General features: G+C 43.8%; 1 non-coding gene and 1 pseudogene across 1 annotated transcript; one reads left to right on the top strand and one right to left on the bottom strand.

Moving 5' to 3' along the window:
• Positions 1 to 2,104: 2,104 nt before the first annotated feature.
• Positions 2,105 to 2,178, bottom strand: TRNAD-GUC (transfer RNA aspartic acid (anticodon GUC)). Its single transcript has one exon. It is a non-coding gene; the product is annotated as a tRNA-Asp (tRNA).
• A 14,036-nt stretch (positions 2,179 to 16,214) lies between these two features.
• LOC147982851 (uncharacterized) lies at positions 16,215 to 17,029 on the top strand (annotated as a pseudogene).
• Positions 17,030 to 20,397: the final 3,368 nt, after the last annotated feature.

Below are 20,397 nucleotides of genomic sequence, written 5' to 3'. Positions count from 1 at the left end.
CGGGGTTGCCGAATTGTTTCTCAAAGCCGGACGAAACATCTATCTCTATTTACAATACCCTTACCCCCAAGAAAACTTTGTCGAAAAAGGTTGTCATCGTAATAGGGATTGCACCTCAACATGGCAGCCCTCAATTCTGCCAATTGTGTGTGACTTGTACTCTTCTAGGCTTCCTCTTTTCCTCAAGTGATTAAACTCATCAACTACACCAACCACATTTCTTACCTCAAACCTCTCTACAATCTCTTGAATTCACTCTTGCCAAGATACTTGTCCCCTATTCACTAAGAAACTGTTGTACCAGCTTTCAGCTCTCCCCCTAAGGTGCATAGCCGAAAGTTCTACCTTGTACCAATCCGTAACTTGGTACACCGAAAAGTAATGTTCACACTTTTGTATCCAAGACCTGGCCCCTTCAAATATTGGAAAAGAAACTCTAGGAGGTTGATGTATCTGCTGCCCATATTGATATTGATTTTGCGGCCTTTGTTCTTGCAGGTATTGGTACGGGTCATGCTGTTGAGTTGGAAGTGGTTGGTTAAGGTAAGTATATATTGGCACTTCTGGTTTCATGGAATTTCCAGCATAGGGCAAAAGTATTGGTTGGGAAAATGGGATATTTGGTATTGAATTGGGTCTTGGTTGTGGTGGTGGAGGTGCAGGATTAGGTCTAATATTATCATGTTTTGAGCTGTGAGGAAGGCCATAGGTGGCTGGAAACAAGTGTTCGTGCCAAGGTTTTGAGGGGGATAGAGAGGGTTATTTTTGTGATTGGGTCTTTTAGTTGCTTTGCTACTAGAGGTCTAGGTGGTCAGGGGTTTAAAGGTCTGGAATAGGTGTGAGTGGTGGTCGTATTCAGTACCAATGGTACGGTAATTGGAGTTTCAGGCGGTTCAGGCCTAGGATAAGAGCTAGAGGCTTGTTGAGGGGTAGCCATGGTTTCAGCTTCACTGGCAACAGCTGGTAGGGACATTTGTTGTGGTGTTCTAGGAAAATGAACCATATTGCCCCTAGTTGTGTTAATCGAGCTATGCTCTTCTTCAACGCTCCGCGCCTTCAAAAAAGTAGTTTTGTTGCTTGCGCTTTAATTTAGGAGTTTCAACTTAACTAGCATATGTGCATTTGGGTTGTTGGCATATGTCGGCTATATACTGGATGCTTTTCCATCATTGTTCGAGTTGCACAGAAACAATGGGTCCCTTCTGGTTTCTTTTTCTCCCTCCAAGTTTGTTCTTCACTGTAATGTGTGTCAACTCAACAAGAGTGAGCACACCCTTCCTGCTGGTCTTCTTCAACCTTTGTCTGTTCCATTACAACCCGGGTCTTCTATTTCAATGGATTTTCTTGAGGCACTCCCCAAGTTTTATGGTTATAGCTCAATACTTGTGGTCGTGGACCGTTTCACTGGCTCATTTCATTCCTCTATCTCACCCTTTTAGCTGTATACCCTATCTTGTATCCAGTAGTAAGTCTACTCTTCTTACCCCCTCTCCTCTACCTTTTGTGGCCCATCTATTAGCTTTTTGACCATCTTTGAGTCATAGCGAGACGGCTCTATCTCTTTTCACAAGTACAGCCGTAAGTACAGTTGCGGGCGTCAACGATCAGGAGTACTGAGCTACGGAAAGTCTATCGAATTATAGCTACGGAAAGTCTATTGAAAGGACCTAATCAAAGGCTACTACAGCTATAACTGACCCGCCTATGGAATCTATTGGCTCAGCTGAACCGACATGAAATGAAAGAGAGGAAGGCGGGAGCTATTGGCAAATAGAGGGGGGATGTTCTCCGTGTCTTTTAGCCCTCACTAGATGACAACTTGCTTACTTTTCACTTCTTCTTAAGCTTGGCAGACTAGTTCCTGACTGACTTGATAGTGCGATGAGCTTACTTGCTCTAGTTCTATCCTCAGGATTTACTTACCTGAGTACCTAGCACCGAGGATCGATGTAATTTACTTTCAAAAAGATGTTGTTGATGCTAACACGCATATAAATAGATGTTCCCCACTGCTTGCTCCTCTTACCCGAATGGGGTTATATGCCTTAGTGAAACTCAGGGTAAAGTGGCAGAGGTATGACCTCGGGAAGAAAGAAAGATCGGGCGGGGAAAACGGGGTTCGAACCCGCGACTTCTGGCGTGACAGACCAGCACTCTAACCAACTGAGCTATTTCCCCCTTTCGTAACTACTGTCGATTCAACAGTCACCTACCGGTTACCTTTGTAACTATACCAAAGTAGCTGTACAACAGAATGCCCTTCGCCTTTCGTACTTTTCTTATATATATTATGTTATATACTAAATGTGTCAAAGCAATAGAACTTATTGAAAAAAAAACAAGCCCATCTTTCTCAAAAAGGAAGAGAGGGTGCGCCCCCCCCCCCAGAGAGAACCCCATTCTTTCAAGAAAGTTCTAATTAATTATGTAGAAAAAGAAATAAGGAAAATAGGAGTAAGCGAGTAGGGTCAACAAGATTCTAAACGAATACCACAAGTGACGGAACCGACGATGATGAAGAGATAAGGGGCGAAGGAGATTTTTTCTATTATTCCAATTCTTATTTATTGATTATCTAATTTATTTAGATCCATATTCATTTTCATTTGCAAATAAAAACTCTCTTTCATTTTCTTTTTACTTTTGCGCTAAGGATAAGGGAACTGAGAAAAAAAGAGCTGGCTTGGCTGGTACATCAAGCATATGACATATTGCTTGTTCGGTGTGGTACACATATCTGTCAATGTCAATCAAGTAAGAAAATGCATTCCCACTGTCTGAGGAAAAGGTGAAGAATTGCAATTTATTGAGCTTGTAAGGCCCGTTGAAGTCCCCGAGAAAGGGTATAAATAGGGCTATAAGTAGGTCGTTTGCTATTGCATAAGGGCTGCTCGCCTTTCCTTTTGACGGCTTGGCTTCCTATCGCTCCTATGTAGTGGTTGGCCTTAAAAGGAGTCTTCCTACCATACCATCATGCATGCCTATGTTATAGTGCGTTAAGCTTCGCCAGAAGCAAGCAAGATGATGAAGCAAAGCTTCGTAGACAAGGCTCATTCCGTGCTTGACTTACGAGCTCGTGTAGTAAGGCCTCACCCTACTTCAATAAGGGCTTATGCACTCCACTCGTAAACGAGTGTTAGAGCTTTTTGAGCGAGCGAGCGAAGCCTTCCTGGAGCTTCCCCCTTCCCTCACCCGAGAATTGCATTTCCGCTTCAGCTTCCCCGGTTTAGTTGGTTTGGAGGATTAATTGATTGGATACCCAATCCGCATAATCTTTCAAAGTCACTGCTTCTACGACGATAGGCGTAAACGCATGATTAGTTCCACGAATCTCACTGCAATGACCATAGTAAAATCCTTCTCGTTGTACCGAGATGGAGGTAAGATTTGAACGACCAGGTACAGCATCACATTTGACACCTGAGGAAGGTACAGCCCAACTATGAGGTACATCAGCGGGTGTTACAATCATACGTAGATGAGTTTTGGCTGGTACAACCACTCTATTGTCAACTTCTAATAAACGTGATTGACCCAATTCTGGATCATCTTCTGGAATCGTATAACTGTCAAAAGTGAGTGACTGTTCATCGGAACTGTTATAGTCCGAATACTCATAAGGTTGGGTCGACGCCCGCCTCCCCCCAAACTTGACTTGCAAGTTTCCCCGCAAAAAGCTCTCCACGCCTACTCTTATTTATAAAGAGCACTATTCTTCTTTAGTTAGGTAGTTCTCCCCCCTCTATGAGACCGTAAGACCCCGGTGGAATCGAAGGCCCGCTTACTAATAGGCAAGAGGGGACCCTTTCTCGCCCAGCCCTACCTACATCAGTGAAGCTGGAACCGAGGAAGACAATGTTCAACACACATGAGACAAAATGAAGGTATGGGACAGCCAGTTCACCACGGAAAGGGATGCTAGTCGGCTTTGGCGAAGTTGTAGGCCCCAATAGATCAGATCTCAAGAGTGATTCCTCACCTATCCTGCCAGGGGCCAAGTCGAAGGCTCGAGTATAGATTCCCTATGCTCATGTGAACGGCCGGCCCGTAGATCTAAAAGGATCCATAAAAAAGACCGGAAAGTATGTTTGTCCACGAAAAAAAACTCGTTCATGAGACCTCGAATTCCCACGTTCCAGCCTGCATTATGCCAGCAGGTCCCACCCCCAATTTCTTGAGTCACCCTTATCTAAAAAATAGGACGGAGTCTATCTAGATCATAGGATCACTGTATTCAGAGGTCAATTCTCTTTCTTTGACCTCCCACCGTTCACGACATCCCTTGCTTCTCGCAAGAACGGCTCCTCGGTGGAGGAGTAGAAGCACTGGTCCCCTTCGGTCAAGTGCTTGTGCATGCTCTTACCTACCGTAGGACCTCCGTCCCCGAAGCGAAGAAGGAGGAGCAGGAACAACAGGTTGTCCTCTCTTGGTCCAGTAGTTCCGCAACTACTACCGTGGTTGTTGCCAACGGGGATCCCCCATTCCGAAATGTAACGGGACCTGCCCTTAGGTCCAAAGTTGTATGCCACTGCTGTGGTGCCGATAGATTCACTACTGAAGCCCCGTTATCGGACATTGCAGGCTTAGCATCTATTTTTCGTATATCGCTCCACCACACCGAGAAGAGGTATGTGTACCTCCAACAATAACAAGAATGGAACCATAGGCTCCTATGCTGGGAGCATTTCGGGGTATAGGTCTAACCACCTCAACTCCCCGTTTCTGGCATGCTATAGTTCTTTTAGTCTCTCGACGACGGGAATGGGAGATGACCGGTAAGCCAGATGCTTCGCGAACCACCGGTACATTTCGTTGCACTTAAATCACCCTCGTTAAGAGGCACACTCCGATACCATTGATGTCCAATAGCTTTGATAGTAATGGCTGGATCTAAACTTGTAGGTGACAGGGAAGCCATGCTCGTTAGAAGAGAAAACAGATGGTTTGAGCAAGCATGGGTTCAAGCTCTAGTGGATGGGTTTGATAGCTGAACGCAAGGATAATTCATCTACGTAGCTAGTTGGTTATGGTGGCGGAGAAGCCCCTCTTTAGCTAGATTGGGCTCCTTTACTACTTTATTTAACCCGGGGTTATGCCTAAAACCGGTATCTTATTATGCGTGTTCGACTAGTTCCACTTCTGATTCTCCTTCTTCGCTGGGGTCTACATACGAAAGAATGGAACACTCGACAACTTCGATACTCAAATAACCAGCTCATTATGCTTAGGTTGGGTTAGGAAAACGAAGCTTTCCAAGGGACTAGTTCTTTCGCGCCTTCTTGAAAGGGATCGAAAGATTATGGTCTGAAATAGAGATTTGAGAGTCCCTCGTGTGAGTACGTGCTGAAGAGCAAGGAGTGAAAGTGCGTTCATCTTTCTTTCTGCTAGTTGTTTCCTGCTAATAGTGATTAGTGAGTGCCCCGTACATAGCCAATGTCCGCCCGTGTTCACATCCAGTCTTCTCTGTACACTAGTGCAGCTTCCAGCTCTATGCTATGTATGGTAGTCGTTTGACTCTGGAATCCCTGATAAAAGCTTTTAGTCCGTGCCTGGCAGTTTCAGCAATGGTCCAGTCCAGCAGCCTCTTTTCGATCCAAGAGTCGCATGAGAAGAAAGCTTCCGGTTAGCTTCAGTTAGTGTTAGTTAAATAGAACGGGAACGTCGTAACTATGCCAAGCCCGATCTTGGTTCCAATGCTGCAGAGAAAGGTTATGGGTAAAAAGAAGGTCTTTATCCTGGTGCTGCGGAGACCAGTGTTGCTGATCGAACTCATTTTCTTTCGAGGAGATCGAAAATCTCTGAATTTCTGCGAAACGAATTTACATATTTATTGCGAGGGGCTTTGAAAAGCGAAAGGATGAAGACTGATTTAGATCCTCTGAAAGCGCAGGAAGTATGCCTTTTGAGCTTTTTCTCCACCCACCTCTAAGCATCCTGTTGGAATGGTCCTAGGAAAGACTACGTACAAGAAATCATTCTCACAGCCAACTTTCCTTCTTCTGAGCAAATAAATGTAGTATTTAGTCCAACCAATCATTGGTGAATCTATGTCTTTCGTGAAAAGTGGAGTATCCGACTTCTTGGTAGCCCAGTGGCTTTTGGTCCCCATCGGAAAGTGCTGAATGGATTGCTCCTTACCCAACGAAAAAAAGAAAGAAATTTAGGAGAGGATTGATAGGTTTAAGCATTCAGGGCTGGTCGCTCTTAGGCATCGATAGTAGGTATTGTCAATTTCTTCTTTTTTTCAAATATCCTCAACCACATGGCCAGAGATATAAGTCTAAGAAATAAGTAAAGGTGGGGCTAAGACCTCTAAGTCAAAGAGTGAGGGCGTTAGCTGGTAGTATTTTGGAATGCTGATGTATTTGATTGATAAACCATTGAGTCGTAAATGACCTATTAGTTCCGGATGAAATATTGATTGACTTTCCATTATACCCTTCTTCCAGCGAAGTGCTTTAACTCTCTTACATCTACCCTCTCTTCCAATCAAGTATCTAGAGAAGGTAGCGAGCCTTTTGAGGTATGGCCTGATAGCGCCTTATAGTCTTGACCCGAATGCTTGAATTTCTGACCTCACTGGTCTCAAATAAATAGACTTTCCTATCCTCTTAAGGTTCTCTATGCCCTCAGACATTGATTGCTATACATAATTTAGCATAAAGTATTTGAATATTGATTATTATTATGAGGCTGAGAGAGCAAGTAACTTAATGAAGCAAGACTTAGAAGAAAAGGAGAGAGATTCTCCACACGAACGAACGACTCGTCAGGTTCGAACTGACATAGGTGAATCGGACCAACACCTATCTTACACCAACAAGGAGTCGCTTTCACTATGCCCGACTTACGAGCTCTTTGCTTATTATTTCTCGGGTGGGATGAAGGTCGAAATGTCTAGATTGAATTGCTTATGCTTATATAGTTTGAATCGTCTAGCTTCATACCAAGGTTGTTCTACAAAAGAACCAAGTAAGAAAGTAAGCCCGTTCAATTGAAATAGCTTCCTCGCTTCGCAGTTCGATACCCACTGAAACTATGGATACGATAGACTCGGGAGGGGGAAAGGGTTACTTTATTTGGGCTGCTAAGTCTTTCTTGTTGATTCCGGAAATAAAGAGGACCTTCTTAATCCTTCGTGCTCCACACCCGCCTCACTGGACCTATCCATTCGAGCTCTCTCCTCTAATCCCAACTCGACACGGCTGGACGACGACGCCTGTTCACTTATACCGAAATCACACGTTAAGCCCGATGAATTCATCTACAATTTCTGGATTTGTCGGTTTGGCAAGGCAGAACCAGGGCCCTTCCATTAAGGTTATATTATAGTTTCGATAGGAGAGATGCAGACCAGATAGGAATGCAAGAATACTCTGTAAATTGTTTATTAATTGGTTTAGTCTGTGGAAGAGAAGTATCGATCTAGAGGATTGCCCCCCCAGACTGACCTAGTTGTCCTTGACTTGCTTCGGAAAGAAAAGACCTAGTACTTGTTTACCTTGACCATGGCTACTTTCCCGCCGCCTTTCCTTCTATACTTTTCCTATGTGCTATCCCAGGCATCCCTTGTCAAGCTACCTATCCCTACGAAAAAGCAAGCCTACTTACTACGTATTTTCCTCTATTGGCAAATACGCATATACTGACCTACTCACGTGCATATCTTGCATAAATAAATCCCCTAAAAAAACAAACTAGCCCGTATCTTCCTAGTCCTTGTTGCCAGCCCTACTCGACTATTTAGAAAAAGCTACTACTTGAATGCATACTTTTACTATTCTTTAAAGAAAAAACACACACTATTTATGAGTTTATGCCCCACCAACAGAGCAAAAGAACGCTCAAATGAGGAACTAGAATATAAAAGTGCAAAATCTCCTACCGAACAAAGAAAGCACTATATCTCATTTCAAAAAGAAGGTAAAAATTCTTCAACCTAACTCAACACAACTATATTTCTACAGTATATGTATGTTTGTAACGTGCCACAAAACCATCTTAAGATTAGAGAGTTATCAATCAGCAAACGCATTGACCACATGCAAAAAATAAAGATGGATCTCCTTCCTTTTATTCGGTGCTTTCCTTTTATAAGTCACTGCTATTCTTCCTTGACCCTTCTTACCTTTGCTAGATTTTGCATTCCCCTCATTACTATTCGGCTCAGTATTATCTTCACCTTTGGAATTGCTTCCACCAGAAGTAGACGACAAGTACCGTAGATGTCAGAATTTCATATATAGCAAATTCAGGTAGTAAGTAATGGAACTGTAGCATGCAAAGGGACTGTACCATGGAAATGGAGAAGAAATCTCCATCAAGTTTTTCCATTTTATGCCATATGAATAAGAGATTCCTTTTAGTTAGAAAGCTCGCGTAGAAGTTTGCTATCAAAGACCTCGGTATTCTTTTCATCCGCGGTTTCAAGTAGACTATTTCAATCTGTGTTATGACCTACCTTTTTTGATTGAAGTAAACGAGAGCTTTACTTCTTCTTTTCAAACCCTAACGTTTGAGCTCGTCCTCGGGTCGGATTCGGATACTTTTCTCTCTTTTGAAATTCCATAGATATAGATGTCTCGACTGCCGAATCCGAATCCTTAGAACAACTCGATTCCGTTGATTCATTGTCCATTTGTCCTTCAACCGGATTAATGGTCAACGACTTTGACAGCCTTTCCTTCACACAAGGTTTTTAATCCATCTCCCCCGCTTAGGGCAGTAAGGGGAAGTAGCGATATTCCGATTCCTTCATGGGGAATCAACGAAGGCAGCCGCTCCAGCAGCTTTAGTACTTAAGTTAACGCCCCAGCCCTTATCCCATATGAGAAGGTAGATGCGGTAAGCCAACTCCTATCCTTCTTGCGGAAAGGGCATTCAATGCCATCTTCATTCCCTTCCTTGCTTCGAGGAGCAGGTCGAATAGTCAAAGAAGGGGATGGCTAATTCCAGGAATAGAGTAGCATTCTCAAGCACTACCCTCCATTTTTTTTTCAGTCCATATAAAACAGTCAATCTACCAGCAGCAGAGGCTGCAGATACATGTCCACCACCTGTTTATCTACTACCATAAGCGGGAGCAGTTGCAGGTAAAGAGTGTTGTGAGGGCTTTCATTTGCGCATTAAGGGCAGTTTCTGTTATAGCACTAGAAATCTGTGCCGTTAGTCGAATGCTCGGAATGAAAGAATGACTATTTCCTTGCAAGAGTAGGTATTCTCCTTTTTTTGCTGTTTTAGTTCTGTTAGCTGGCATTTGGCAAGTAAAAAGCTATTTGAAGAAGATTGATGCCGCATACGTTTCGGCGCTCTCTGATTTCGCGGAGCGAAATCGAATTCAAGCTCAAAAAGCGGGCTATGTGGCTCTGCACGATTTGTCATTCTCGTGGTTGAGGGGGGTCAGAATGACCGTAATCACTGTACGTAAAAGACGTACAGGTAAAAGGGGGGGTCTGATTTTCAGACATCGAGCGTGCGGGATATCGCTTTCAAAAAAACCTGTCGCGTCCACCATGGGCGCGAAAAGCAATTACGCAGATTAAGGAGGCACTGAACTGTGAAAACAAAAGCGACTCCTTATTGGTAGAGGATAGGTGGGTCCTGGTCCAACCTAAGTCAGTTCGAACCTGACGAGTCATAATCATCTGTAGCAAACACTACTGACCACTAACTTGATCTCCGATCAGTGGTGAAGGTTGTGAGTGAAACGAGTGGTTTATATACAGCATGGTAAAGAGCAGCGTAGGGCTATACCTGGCAATTCAGCTTTCAAAGAAATGGAGTACTAACACGTCGACTCAAAGCATCAGCTACTTGATTTGTGGCTCCGGATTTGTAGACAATGAGATAGTTGAATCTCTCCAAATAAGCTTCCCATCTTGCCAGATCGACATGTTGATGATCTTTGAAATGCTTCAAGGCTTGATGGTCAGTATAGACAAGAAACTCCTTAGGCAGCAAATAAACCTCCCATGTTTTCAAAGCTCTGAATACAGCATACAACTCTTGATGATATGTACTCCATTTCTTCCTTGCATCACTTAGCTTCTCACTTCTGAAATGGTCTTCGGTGTTGGCCATTCTCTGATAGCAGCAACTTTGGATTCATTCGATAGTGAGGCAAATTAGGAAGACTAGCACCAGGAATTAGATCAATTCGGTGCTGAATATCTCTCATGGGTGGCAATTGTTGAGGCTCTCAGGTAGCCTACTTCTCCTTTCGAACTACGGAATTCGGGTTGGATATGGTGATAAGCCAAGCCTAAAACTACCATCGCTTAACCCGGTGAAGAAGAGCTTCCAATCAAATATGCTTAACAAACCCAGCCATCGGGCTACGAGTGGGGATTTCTAGGGAGATTCAAGCTGTGGCTCCTCTAGCTTTAGTCGGCATAAGAACAAAGAACTAAATGGGTCTCCTTAGCCTTTTGTTAGCTTCGGTGGCCTGGAGTCTTCTACGGGGCATCTCTTCTTTATAGATGAGAAGTCGATTCAGAACACGCAAGAAAAGGGTTGATGGAACCATGCAAAGAGTGCTCATTAACTCACTAGCATCCCAATAAAATCATTCCAAAGTACTTCTCCATTTCGGAACAAGCTCTTGGTGAAAAAGACTGGCGTGTAGTCCGAAAAGCGCCTATGGAAGATCTACTATTTTCCTTCGCACCAAGTCAATCTCCATGCATATATTCTGCCAGTTCTCATTCAATCTCTTTTCATCCGGGAAGCTTCCCCGCAACTCCAACTACCGGAAACATTAGCTCGAACATTCGAGTTAGAGATGAAAAGGACCTCCCTTCAGCTAGAACCCTCCCTTAAAGAAATGAAATTGAGTCAGTGACCCTATGAGAGAGGAAGAGTTCCGTTGTGTCCAGTCATCGTCTATTCAACTCAAAGAACTTCTAGTTTGATTAGCATAAAGAAAGTGCCAGCTAGGCCAGCCATTAGTACCATAGCTTTCCCAAGAAGGATAGGAGATGGATCAGACTCTTCAGTGGGAAAGAATGCGATCAAAGGACCCTATGAATACTACTAGCCGTAGCTGTGGTTGTGGCCAAGAAGCAGGCAGGGAAGGAGATGTCCTTCTTTAAAGGAATTTCGTCAGGGATCTATTCCTTGAATCAATAAAGCAAAAGAAAAGTTTGGCAGTGCGAGAGGCCAATATGACTATCTATATCAGTTCTTCGCCTTGGTCTACTCCATCATGTAGTGAGTCGAGGTCTGTCCCTAAGGAGAAAGACGAAGCAAAACCCCAACGATTAGATTATAGGGTTGGACCCTATTTTTTCAAGAAGGAGCATGAAGGTGCCGAAAATAGGGCTTTTATCACGTTTGAGAGTTGTTCCCTCTTAGGGCTAAAAGTGGAAAGTCTTCGAGTATCGTCGTCCTTCTATTGATAGATTCAGGATTCGGATAGATTCAGAGAAGGCCAACTTATCTCGATCTGGTCATTCACCCGATATGGGAATACCTTTTAGGAAGGCAAGACTAGAAAAAAGTCCGATTGACCGAAGATGTGAAGAAATCGACTGCATTAGCCCTTCATAAGGGAATACCTGACTCAGTCAATTCTTTAGTTGACATCGAGACCAAGTCCCATTGACTCTCTTGGAGGAAGATCCGCCAAGGGGCGAAGCGGTCCAATTCAATGTTTTACTGTTACGCTAAGTCACTCTCCTGTTAGGAAATCGATCTAGCTGCTTATCCTATAGATAGAGAGTGTCGGCAATCACCTCCGCTATTTCAGCTGTTGTCGGCATAATAGCTTCGGTAGTATACCTACCTAAACAGATAATTCGTACCATGATTAGCAGACCCTTCTCAACTCTAGCGATTTCAAGCGGACCAGTCTCCAATTACCTTGCAAAGCGTTAGCGCTAGCCAGGTCAATAGTTCAAGTACCAATGAAAGTCTGTATTTCAGTAAAGTAGAAATGATAGCTGTTTAGGTAACAGAAGACAATGCCTGCTAGAGGTATGATTCCGATCTTTGCGCAAGCAATAATATATGCTATGGCACTTTTTTTTTGCACAGCTCCTCTTTAATGCCAGTTGGTGTGAGGGAGTTCGCTGGGGATGTGAACTGTTGAATCATGAGTAAAGATATCCATGCACAGTAAAGATCAATAGGTTGAAATCAGATAAAGGCAAATATGGCTTTGAGGAAGAATACGAACGGGATTCCACATTCATAGGCTATTAGGCAGGTTTGGATTCTCCTGGCAAAGGCAGATATTTCTATGCATTCCTGTGCCAAGTCCAATTCCTCTCAGTCTCTCGATTGCATCGGCCAGGTCCTTCCGATAAAAGCTCATCCCTTCCTCCAAGAGCTATCCGTCTATTCGAAGGAATGAAAGCTCAACCGAAACAAACGCTAGATTCAAGTCCTTTGGTTGCCACCCACCACCAGTGGGAGAGGCAGAACAATGAATCAATTTCCTAGATCCAATGGTTTCTCGGGCGATCCCATTCCCATTTCCACCTATCGAAGCCCAACCAAGTGAGGCACTTCCACCGGATTCGTTCAAAGCTTTCCATCGGGTCAAAAAAGCGACTCTCGTTCCTATGATTCACCCGGTACTCTCCACCTGTTGTGGATCCGAAGCTAGCCCACCTCATGTTCCCATCCATGGATCCAAGCTTTAAACTACTCATTCATCTTAGGCAAAGCACTAGTTGGAAGTGAAGAGGGACTATTAGCTAGCTTCTCTTGTTTCTTTACTTGTGGAATTCATCAGATGTAGCAGGAAATAATTACGAAGTGTGTACGCTCAATCCGTAGCTTGTTTTGGTTAGCTTTATCCTTGAAAGAATAAGCAGCTTCTTGTTTAGGGCGGGCTATCTTGACACTTGAGCCTGAGAGGGAGAAGGCTTCCCACGTGGACGGATTAGCAATCCCTAGTCTTCCATAACGCGTATTGGACTTATGTTTCCTCCTCCTCGAATATGATGGATCTATGGTTACGACCATTCTTTATGGCTCTGTACCAATAGTACAGTTTCGATTTAGGCTCTTTAAAGAATCACCCAACTAGTTTGATTTCTTTTTTGCAGTAATCAGAAAGTTCGCTCTTTTTCCAGACCTGTGGCCTTGGAGTTCATCCCCGTCCTCTGCCAGGTGAGAAGGAAGATGAGAGATACGTTCCTCGTCTTCCACTTTCTTCCAGGAAAGCCTTTCACCGAGCGAGCAGCTAAGCGAGTTCATCCGCATCTGTTGTCGTTCAAGTAGGTCTTTGGTTGTAGTAGTGTAGGCATAGGAGAAGACTGATTCCTAGCCTTTCTATTTACTAAGGTTAGGAAGGGGGTAAAGGGGGATCGGGGGAATGTGAAAAGTTGAAGTTCATTCCTCCCTCTAATTCCATCTCAGCCTATCCGCCACAAAACAGGGGCGGGTTCTTTCTTCTTGTTCTTGCGTGACATCTCGGTAAGGCTTTAGATATATAGGAACTAGGGAAAAGAACCTCTTGCCGTCCTTGTCGATCGAAAAAAGAAGTAAAATAGAAAAAAGGATTCAAATCTGCGTACTACTCCCTAGCTTCTTGAAACCACCAATCCATTACGATGCCAGCAAAGAAAACGAACGCTTAAGACGCTATTGGAGACTCGCGTAGCTATTATTCGAAGCTTATTAATTTATTTACTGCGTTCAAGGCATGACCGCGTGATAGGTGTCCTTTTCCCCCTACTCAAGAAGAAGAGTTACATGTGAGTTCCGATCGTGATATGACAAACAAATCTTACTTTTGCTTTCCCAAGCTGGCGCATAACCTCTGGACCAATAGGAAGATCGATGACCCGCATCCTACAACTTCAAAGAAGTATTTGTATCACACCCGAGCAATGGACCGGGGAAGGAGTTTCATTCATTTACGGAGTTTGGAAGCGAGGACGATCCAGGATCGACTGCTATCTAAAGAAGTGGAGTGGAATGGATCTGATTACCCATTGGCGTCTGCATTGACGCTTCTGACTAGCCCTACTCTGTTTCCTTTGCGTTTCCTTATTCATGTACTCATGTCTATTTCTATTTGTATGATACTTATATTGCAATCGATCTATCCCTTGGTCCTGCCAATCAAATTGTTAAGTATGTTTTTTCCCTTTCGAGAAATGGTGACAGTACCAAATGCCGAATTAGCGGCTGTACCGGGTCAGGACCATAAACACCACGAGCCGGTTAAGCAACAGAAGCTGTGGGCGAAAGCACACTCGTCATTCTCAGACCTGCGGTCGAGGTACGTGCGAACAAGTTCCCATTCTCTATGTTTCATGGCCTATCAATGAAAGTCGGTATCAGGCTGGCTCGCTTGGCGGGTCGTCTCCTTATATACCTAAATCCTCGTTTCACTCATCTGTAAAGGTCTACCCTTCGAAAGGTAGGTTGAGTTCCCCCGTATGTAGCCAGCCACACTCTACTCGCAGGTCAAACATTGGCGTAGACAACAGAGAATGTGCTAGGTAGGAAACCGAAGGAACTCTTACTATACGAGAATTTGCAATTCAATATGACAACCGATCAGAAGGGATTGGACGATCCCAATGCGTTGCCCTCCTTCGCAATACCGGAACTATCTGACCGAGCTCCATCAACACAGAAAGCGGAAGGGACAGCAGATACGGATAGACTGGATCTGGAAAGGGATTTCAGCCAGTCCTTGCCTATTGCTGGGCTGGTTGTTTTGTCACGGTCCATTAGTAGAGGGTGAGTGAGTAAGACGAGGCCCCCGAAGCGTAATGTAGAGCTATACTGCTCTTGTTTTTCCTTCCGCCCTGCTTAGGAGAACTCTGTCTAGAACCCACTTTAGCTATCTTTCAAGGATACCATTACAGATGAGTGAAGCGAGTATACCGTTTCCGGAGCTCCCGAGGTAGCGCGGTAGCGGAAGCCCTTTCTAGTTCAAGCAGTTCCAATTCCTATTCTGCTTCACCGCTTACACCACACTCTATTGGTTCGCCTTGTGGTGCCTTTCGATCAAGGTCTACTTTGGTTGATCCACTTACTTCTACAGCGCGTTATGCGCATCGAAGTTAGCCAGGTTCCTACCGCTTCTTGATATTATGGATTTTGCAATCCCTGAACGCCAGTGCTTCTACAACCAACGGATACTATTTCACATAAATAATAAGTAGAAATGGACAAACGAGTGTGGCTACACAGAGTGAGGAAAAAAACATGGTGGTACCAGCATTGCGTATCACTCACTATGCTTTATGTAATATGGCTTAAGCAATGGTAAAATGGGAGTCCTGAGCAAAGCACATCTGATCGATATGAATGAAAGATACAACCGTCTTTTCTTCTCCTTCGAAGGTTAGGTATCCGCTCGTTAGTTCAGCGCCGCATAAATACTTACTTTAAAAGGGGCGACTCCCGCCTGTGCTTAAGTTGTTTCAAGCTTGTAAAGACTCGCGATCGGAAGATTGACCTGGTTTTCTTTTAGCTGAAACTCTACCTAATGGTTTAGATTCCCCGGGTCCATGGGTCCATGGCCGCTTAGCTTAGAGAGCCTTGTTAGAGACATGAATGCGGGGTGAGGTTTCCAATTGATTTGTATTCACCGGGACCTCCCCTTATTGGATTTTCTCCACTTTTCTAGTTGCTGTGGAAAGAATGTTGAGCAAATGAGTTTAAGGGGTGGTTTTCTATTTACTTTTTTCAGCCTATGTCGTCTCTCTTCCAGAACCTCACAATCATCAGTGTCTGAAGTTTCATGATGAATATTGGTTTCACATTTTATTGCTTACGTGAGGAAATATCAATTTGGAACTCGAATTTGTATTTGAGTTATGATGAGGAGTGAGGTAGATTCGCATTGTTGAAGAAAGCGAAGAAAAAGGATGCTGCTATGGCTTGCTTGTGGCTCTTTCTTCTATTGGCTAGTCTCAGGCATGATAGTTTCAATTTCTTTTGGAAAGCAAGTGCGGCTCAGTCATAAGTGTTAGTAATAGCATGAAGTAAGTTGTCGGTAGCCGGCATTAGGTAAAAGGAAAAGCTTCTCAAAAGCATCCAGAAATATCATAGAATGGTGATCGAGATCACCTTCACGGGAATCATCCTTTGCAAATTGGGGGAAGGGAACCAATCAAGTCACCAAGAAGTTCCCGAAACTTGGTTTAGTATTAAGGTTCTTCTCTTCCAGCGTTTAGTATTCAAGTTCTTCTCTTCCAGCCCCCTGGCCCCTCTCTGATAAGTCAAGTTTTCAAAATGAAAAGAAAATGAAAAATCTGGTTCGATGGCTCTTCTCCACTACCCGCTTTACTACTTTCTATTTTTTCTTATGTATTAAGTTTCCCTTAATATATAATTTGATATTACTTTCGATTTTTATATTTTTATTCCTTTATCATTTTATATTCTTCCTAATACCAATTTTCAATCTTTTTAGTTCATGCTTCGTCGGCTCCTCCTTTCTGATCACTCTCCCGCCAGAGATTCAAGACCCCCAGGCTCTAGCTCATTTAGCAGGGCTAAACTTCTATCTGAGTCTTTACGAGCAGGATCCGGGATGGGTTACGTTCATTCAGAACGGGCTTAATCACAATACCCCCCTGGAAGACATACCTGGGCGGCTTAAGCTCTTCCTAATGGAAGAAAAGCTCTCTTCTATGCGACAAGATGTCATTCAGGAATTTTTGGCGCTTTATCAAAGAGTAGGGCCTTATCTACCGATCGAGTCCTACTTGGTCGATGAAGCGCTTCGTTCCTATCTGGACCATATTCACGCAACTGATTCTTTCACTGTTCTCCAAGCGTCTTATCAAGATCTGCGGGAGAATGAGGGAGGATCCCTTTTCTTTCGAAATGCTGTTTCCCACAACCGGGATCTCCTTGAGGCGGAAAGCTCCACAAGGAGGTGCCTGGAAGTGGAACAGAGGATCCGGTGGGAAGAAATCCCCAAGAGCAAGGCAAGTCTCGAAAGAGCTGAGCACGAGCATGCTCTTGACTTGTTTAAGTCGGAGGATCTTAGAAGGGAATTAGAAAAAAAAAGAGCGGGGTAGCTCAGTAATTCTGATTCTTTTCTCTTCCAGCCCCCCGGCCCCACTTTGATAAGGAAAGTTTTCATTTCTCAAATCAAAAATGACAAATATGGTTCGATGGCTCTTCTCTACTATCCACAAGGATATTGGGACTCTCTATTTCATCTTCGGTGCCATTGCCGGAGTGATGGGCACATGCTTCTCCGTACTGATTCGTATGGAATTAGCCCGACCCGGCGATCAAATTCTTGGTGGGAATCATCAACTTTATAATGTTTTAATAACGGCTCATGCTTTTTTAATGATCTTTTTTATGGTTATGCCGGCGATGATAGGTGGATTTGGTAATTGGTTTGTTCCGATTCTGATAGGTGCACCTTACATGGCATTTCCACGATTAAATAATATATCATTCTGGTTGTTGCCACCAAGTCTCTTGCTCCTATTAAGCTCAGCCTTAGTAGAAGTGGGCAGCGGCACTGGGTGGACAGTCTATCCGCCCTTAAGTGGTATTACCAGCCATTCTGGAGGAGCAGTTGATTTAGCAATTTTTAGCCTTCATCTATCAGGTATTTCATCAATTTTAGGTTCTATCAATTTTATAACAACTATCTTCAACATGCGTGGACCTGGAATGACTATGCATAGATTACCACTTTTTGTGTGGTCCGTTCTAGTGACAGCATTCCTACTTTTATTATCACTTCTGGTACTGGCGGGGGCAATTACAATGTTATTAACTGATCGAAACTTTAATACAACCTTTTTTGATCCTGCAGGAGGGGGAGACCCAATATTATACCAGCATCTCTTTTGGTTCTTCGGTCATCCAGAGGTGTATATTCTCATTCGGTATTATTAGTCATATCGTATCGACCTTTTCAAGAAAACCGGTCTTCGGGTATCTAGGCATGGTTTATGCCATGATAAGTATAGGTGTTCTTGGATTTCTAGTTTGGGCTCATCATATGTTTACTGTGGGCTTAGACGTTGATACGCGTGCCTACTTCACCGCAGCTACCATGATCATAGCTGTGCCCACAGGAATCAAAATCTTTAGTTGGATCGCTACCATGTGGGGAGGTTCGATACAATACAAAACACCCATGTTATTTGCTGTAGGGTTCATCTTTTTGTTCACCATAGGAGGGCTCACTGGAATAGTTCTAGCAAACTCTGGGCTAAACATTGCTCTACATGATACTTATTATGTGGTTGCACATTTCCATTATGTACTTTCTATGGGAGCCATTTTTGCTTTATTTGCTGGATTTTACTATTGGGTGGGTAAAATCTTTGGTCGGACATATCCTGAAACTTTAGGCCAAATCCATTTTTGGATCACTTTTTTCGGGGTTAATCTGACCTTCTTTCCCATGCATTTCTTAGGGCTTTCGGGTATGCCACGTCGCATTCCAGATTATCCAGATGCTTACGCCGGATGGAATGCTCTGAGCAGTTTCGGTTCTTATATATCCGTAGTTGGGATTCGTCGTTTCTTCGTAGTTGTCGCAATCACTTCAAGCAGTGGAAAGAACCAAAAATGTGCGGAAAGTCCCTGGGCTGTTGAACAGAATCCAACCACACTAGAATGGTTGGTACAAAGCCCTCCGGCCTTTCATACTTTTGGAGAACTTCCTGCGGTAAAAGAGACAAAAAGCTAAAAAAAACCTCTCCTAACTATGAAGGAAGTTTCATAGAGATAGGTGTGGGGAAATAAGTTCTTCTTTTGAAGAGTTAGTTGGCTGGCCTACCGGCCCGCAGATTAGGTTGGCTTTTATCGCCAACTGAACTGCGTAACCAAAGCGATTCCTTCTTGGTGGAGATAGGTGGGTCCTGGTCCAACCTAAGTCAGTTCGAACCTGACGGGTCGTTCGTTCGTCTGGAGAATCTCTCTCCTTACTCAGGATTTCTTTATCTTCGAGGTAAGGCATATTCATATGTCGAAGAAGGGGGAAGTGTCTCCATTTACGCTCATAGAACCCAGAAAAAAGAATATACCATCGTTTAAGGACCAAGGATGCGATGTGAGAAGCGTAGGTCGGAGTAGCAGGAGTATGCGACAAGCAGTTGCATGTTTGATGTGGGTCTGTAACGAGATGAATTAGAACACTTGGAATCCTCGCGGATATAGCTGCCACGAGGGCTCTTTCCCACTTAATAGATTCATTCCTTCGTTACGGCGGTTGAGGGTACCTGCCGTTCAGAGATGCTATCAGAGTAGGAAAGTTAGCCAAGTTATCCTGCCTAGTTTAGATAAAGCACCCCGATCATACCAGACGCAACCCGATCATTGTATACATAACATAGTGGAATTTGAGTAAATTCTCTCTGCCTTTCCCATTTCCAATTCAAAAACCACTAGGCATAGAAGGAAATCTTTCCAGGTAGAAGGTTCTCAGTAATCAGCAGTGGGAATAAGCCCTTCCAGTCTTTTTCGCCTAAGAAGGTTTTGGAGGAGGAACCTATGGGAACGGCAGTCCTGCATCGAGATTATTAGTTGCTTACCGCTGCACATTTTATCAAGATCAACCTGTGGGAATAGCCGTCCCTTCCTTACCAAACAAAGAAAAAAGGAATGACGCGGTCTGGTTTACAAGTAAGAAAGAAATAGGATAAGGGTAAAGGTGACGTTTTAGCTCTTCGTTCCGCTCTTGGTTTACAGGCTTTGTTAACCGGACCGGAAAAGGGGGCATTTTCTGGGTAGGTTTCCCTATTAAGTCAGCACCGGATCAAGATTGGAGACCCACCACAAGCAGAGAACAAAAAGCCTAAGAGTGCTGTCCAACCATCTGCAAAAGGAGTAACAGAGCAAAGCGGAGAAGAGAAGGAAGCTCTCAGGTTTAGTGATTCATACCTGTCCTGTCTTTTGTTTCCAGGGTTTCGATTTCCGGTCCAGAGCTAGTCTACTTATTTATTTTATACGGAAACGTAATTTTGCATATTATACGGAATTTGTCATACCAGGTTTTCCTAGAGTTGAGGAATTCTATCCATTCCAGGAAAAGCACTGGTTTGAGAAACTACACTACAGGAAAGTACTAAGGAATAGGAAGCTGCTACTTATACTTATTATTCTTGTCCAAAGATGCCAGGCCGAGACAGAAACCCAACTAGTGAAATAGAACGGATCTCTCTAATAAACTGGGGTTCTTCTCTTCGGGTTGCTGGTATCCTTATATGGATCCGTCTTGTCTCCTCGGCTCGATAAGCTAGCAAAATCAGTTCGTTGCATTGGTCTGTCCGGTCAGTCAGTCAGGAAAGCACGTCAAGTCGGTTAATAGCTCTGGTCCGTTTTCTAACTCGGTGAATTGGTATGGTCTGGAGGCCCGGCAATAACAATAGCAGACAGGTCAGTTGTTCAAGTCCGTCTGGTTGATAGGTCAGCTCGGTATAGAATCTTGTCTGGTTTCTTAAGTCG

This window comes from Triticum urartu, chromosome 2A (genome assembly GCF_056163025.1).
Source record: "Triticum urartu cultivar PI428250 chromosome 2A, HENAU_Tu73, whole genome shotgun sequence".
In the NCBI taxonomy this organism is placed as follows: Eukaryota; Viridiplantae; Streptophyta; class Magnoliopsida; order Poales; family Poaceae; genus Triticum; species Triticum urartu.
This window is presented reverse-complemented; position numbering and strand designations above follow the sequence as displayed.